Source organism: Carcharhinus amblyrhynchos, chromosome 2, assembly GCF_965287045.1.
Source record: "Carcharhinus amblyrhynchos chromosome 2, sCarAmb.v2.hapA, whole genome shotgun sequence".
Taxonomy (NCBI): Eukaryota; Metazoa; Chordata; class Chondrichthyes; order Carcharhiniformes; family Carcharhinidae; genus Carcharhinus; species Carcharhinus amblyrhynchos.
In genome coordinates this window covers 53,491,736-53,496,573 of record NC_137325.1, presented here as the reverse complement: position 1 = coordinate 53,496,573, position 4,838 = coordinate 53,491,736, and the positions used below count along the sequence as shown (strand labels likewise).

Here is a 4,838-nt window from a genome sequence, read left to right as displayed (position 1 = left end):
CGGAGTTGAGGGGGTTGAGCTATGAGGAGAGGCTGAATAAATTAGGCTTGTACTCGTTAGAGTTTAGAAGAATGAAGGGAGATCTCATTGAGACGTATAAGATGATGAATGGGATGGATAGGATAGAGGTGGAGAGACTCTTCCCGCTCAGAAAGGATAGTAGGACTAGGGGGCACAGCCTCAAGATAAAGGGGGGGCGGTTTAGAACAGAGTTGAGGAGGAACATCTTCACTCAAAGGGTGGTGAATCTCTGGAATTCTCTGCCCGTTGAAGTGGTGGAGGCTACCTCGCTAAATATTTTTAAGACGCGGGTTGATGGGTTTTTGATAAGAGAGGGGATTAAGGGTTATGGGGAGAGGGCGGGAATGTGGAACTGAGCCACGACAGATCAGCCATGATCTTATTGAATAGCGGGGCAGGCTCGATGGGCTAGTTGGCCTACTCCTGCTCCTATTTCTTATGTTCTTATGTTCTTATGTTCCCTGCTACCATCGGACTTTTGAATGGACCTACTTTGCATTAATTTGATCTTTCTCTATTCCCTAGCTATGAATGTAGCATTACATTCTGCACTCTCTCGTTTCCTACTTGATGAACGGTATGCTTTGTCTGTGTAGCCCACAAGAAACAATACGTTTCACCGTATACTAATATGTTTGACAATAATAAATCAAATCAAACTATGCTGCTTAACTTTGTGTGCTCACAAAAATAACAATTACAAAGAACCAGCTTTATTGACATTTGAAACAAGTTATCCATCATTGCTACTGTTGTTGAATTTGGCAACCTCCAGTAAAACGTTAATATGTTAACCAGTTAACCAATATGTATTATCAATGTGGTCCTCACGGGGTTAAACTTGATTCAATTATACTGTAGGTAAAATGCAGAGTTAAGAGGATTGATGCTCTTTCTGAGAGTCTGTGCACACCCGATGGACACTGTAGGAGGTTCTATGGTTGCAAAATAATATTGCAATTGGAGCTACTTCTAAACCCTCTGCAGCTTTTGAAATTCTAAAATCAGTAATTTACATGTGACAAGTTAGTTACTTAGAATCTTATATATTACATTTCTTCAAACTGCCTATAAGTTATTGAAAACTTTACCTTTCAAACGCTCTAAAATGTTCTCTAGTTTTTAAAATTAATTTTACTCTTTTAGCAAAACATACAAACTGAAACCTGGAAGGAGAGTATTCCAAACAGGTTGGTCCATGATGCTTAATTTTGTGATCGGTTACATCTTGGATAAGATTAATTGTCGAAGCAAGGAACCTCTAAAGACCCAGCAGCAAAAAGTGTTGTTGGAAATGAGGTTAGAGCATTGCGCAAGTCTCTGCAGGCAATTAGGGAGAAAGAACCAGCATCTATAAAGGTCAATAAAACATTATTAAATAGCAAAAGAAATTGGAGCAGCTTTGGAACTCTCAAGGAAGACTGAGAAAAAAGAGACACATTTTCATCTACAAGGCACAAACTATCCCCACAAAAACATCCAAAGACAGGTTCCAAAAGGACTTCTTTCTTTCTGTAATCAATGAGGTGTTGACCAGCCTCATCTAACCGTTTAATTGGGTTATGTTCATTTGCACTGTTTAGTTTCCTGCATACCACAGAAGAAATGAAAGATATCAAAGAAAGTTCTCCAAAAGGCTGTTGGAAAATTTTGGCCTCACAATTGGCAATATTGATCCGTCTGACAAGGCACTTGAAATTCGTACAGACATTGACATTTTTCCAGTAAAGCTTTCCTCATTACCTATTGATAATGTCTGATTATATTTCTAAAGAAAGACTTTTAGACCTTCATTCTAACCTCTGTATTATATTCAGATTGCTGCTAATGGCGCCTGTGGCAGTTTCATCAGGCAAAAGAAGCTTGTCTTGACTGAAATTGATAAAGAATTATTTAAATCGCCTACTTTGCAAAAGCATCTAAATGACCAGGCAGAGATCTCAAATGAACTTTGTGGTTACTCAGATATTATACAAAATTCCGCACAGCTAAATCACAAACACCCATTCCTGCAGCTCATGTACCAAAATATCATTGATGTCCCAAGACTAATATAATCATCTGTTCATCTATTGTTTCTCTTAGTTCAACTATTTTTATATTATCTATTGCAATTTTTTCACCATCAAACATGTCTTGATTTGACACCACTGTCGGTAGCTGCTGCAGGCACTATTGACACAATACATCAGTCTACAATTCGTACTTTAAGAACATAATTGATGCCATATTTGCAAACATTTTCATAACTTTTCCCATGGATTTTTGGAAGCAATAAGATAGCACTTTGTCTGGATTGCTGGCTTTCCCCATGCACAGACCTTATTGATTGCACTCACATCACCCACTTGAACATTGTTAGGCAGCCCTGTAGCTTTAAAGACACACAAGGACTTCCTCGTGCATTGGTCTGCAGCTGGTGTGTAGTCACTATCAGCATACCATGCAGATCTCTGCCTGCTTTCCTGGTAGTTGCTATAGCACTATTATATTGCACCAATCCACCACCTCTTCTATTTAACCCTGCACAAATTTTTTGCAATCAAGTATCCCACATTTGGGGACATCGCAGGCGTCAGCACACCCGGAGTGCAATGGGATAGCCTTGTCCTGGGCGAGCCACCTGCTTGATCATGGTTTCACTTCTGCCGGGTAAGTACAATAAATGTGAAACTGGCAGTTTGATGACAAGAGCTATCCCCTGCACATTCAGCACGAGTCCTCTGAAGAATCCAAGTATCCGACAATTAGATCCACAAGTCAACCAGAATCTTAACTGAGCATAACATTCCTCAAATTCTTAACATATGATTCCAGTGCCTGGACAGGTCTTCCTGCAATACATAGTGTCCCAAGCAACACTAGTTTCCTTTTGCTTGTTTTAACTTTTACTCTGCAGGAGGGACAACAAATAGAACCATCACCAAACAAGTATGTTATGATAATGAAACCGACAACACTGATGACATTGGATGTTGATGAAGTAAGAAGGTTCTATTAGCTGCTTATAGCTGAGGCTGTGTGGCAGCAGTGCACTGAAGAATGCTTCAGCTGAACAATTCATTCTTTTCTGTGTTGCAATTGGCTCTAACATCTCTCTTAGTCATTCTGCCCTTGAATAAATTGCTTCTTCTCAAAGACCACATCAATTTTCAGAACAGCCAATGTTATAGGATCCTTACCTACTTAAGGGACACAAAAATATTAAAAATACCAGCATTTTATTGGTTTATGCAAATACATGAATATAGTTATCATCTTGATGTAAAGTCATTGTGACCATCTTAAGTACTTTCTTTATTGTTTGGTGTTGCTGTTCCCCAGTGGTTTCATCATGAGAACAGGGAAGCTCAGTCAACAGCCATTGAAATATTTGTTATCAACAACCTCTGAGAGCGTTGGATGTGGCAGCAGATCTTAGCCACTCAACAGCAATTCTGGTACAAGGGCAGGAGTGTTTGAGGACAGTAGAGATGCTGCCATCCTGAGAATTGTTCTGCTCCTGGACTATGGCTCAGCATTCCCGCTGGTCTTCTGCACAGCCAATTGTTGGCACATGTAATCCAAACAATGTCCTTATCCATTTTGTCCCCAAACCTATTCAAGGCCAAAAAGATGCCAAAAAAGCTGAGAACCAGTATGAATATCTTTGAAAGATGTTACAGCAAGGACAATCTGAGGTGACAACATACTTCTTGTGGGGTTCCACAAGGATCTATGTTAGGACCCCAACTTTTCACATCATATATTAATGATTTGGAAGAGGGAACTGAATGTATTATCTCCAAAGTTGCAGACGATACAAAGTTTGGTGGGGGGTGGGGGGGGGGGGGCGGTGATGGTGGTGGCAGGTAAGCTGCGAGGAGGATCCGGAGATGCTTCTGTGTGATTTGACAGGCTGAGTGTGTGGGCATCTGCATGGCAGATGCAGTGTAAAGTGGATGAATGTGAGGTTATCCACTTTGGTAACAATAATAGGAAGACAAATTATTTCTTGAATTACATGTAAATTGAGAGAAGTTGATACTCAATGAGGCTTTGGAGTCCTTGTGCATCAGTCGCTGAAAGTAAATGCACAGGTACAGCAGGCAGTAAAGAAGGCAAATGGCATGGTCGCCTTCATGGCAAGAGGATTTGAATATAGGAGTAAGGATATTTTGGTGCACTTGTATAGGGCGTTGTTGAGGCAGAGTATTGTGCAGTTTTTGTGTCCTTATCTGAGGAAGGATGTCCTTGCTATAGAGGGAGTACAGTGAAGGTTTACGAGGCTGATTCCTGGGATGGCAGGTCTGTCATATAAGGAGAGGTTAAGTCCATTTGGATTATATTCAATGGAGATTAGAAGAGTGAGTCGGGATCTCATAGAAGCTTGTAAAATTCTCACAGAGTTAAACAAGGTAGATTCAGAAAGAATGTTCCCAATGGTGGGGGAGTCCAGGACTAGGAGTCATAGCTTGAGGATAAGGGGTAAACCTTTTAAAACTGAGGTGAGGAGAAATTTCTTCACGCAGAGGTGGTGAATGTGTGGAATTCACTACCACAGAATGTAGTTGAGGCCAAAACGCTATCTGATTTGAAGAAGAAATTAGATATAGCTATTGGGGCTAAAGGGATCAAGGAAAATAGGGAGAGATCAGGATATTGAATTCGATGATCAGCTGAGATCAAAATGAATGGTGGAGCAGGCTCAAAGGACTGAATGGCCTACTCCTGCTTCTAGTTTCTATGTTGGGGACTGCAGCATGCTGATCCCATGCAAAATTTGGCCATGGATTTCTCCATAATCTCTGATATGTGAAAGGGGTTTTTTGGCAGGA

At 40.6% G+C, this 4,838-nt stretch overlaps 1 pseudogene; it reads right to left on the bottom strand.

Moving 5' to 3' along the window:
* Nucleotides 1-2,536: 2,536 nt before the first annotated feature.
* LOC145362139 (U1 spliceosomal RNA) lies at nucleotides 2,537-2,681 on the bottom strand (annotated as a pseudogene).
* Nucleotides 2,682-4,838: the final 2,157 nt, after the last annotated feature.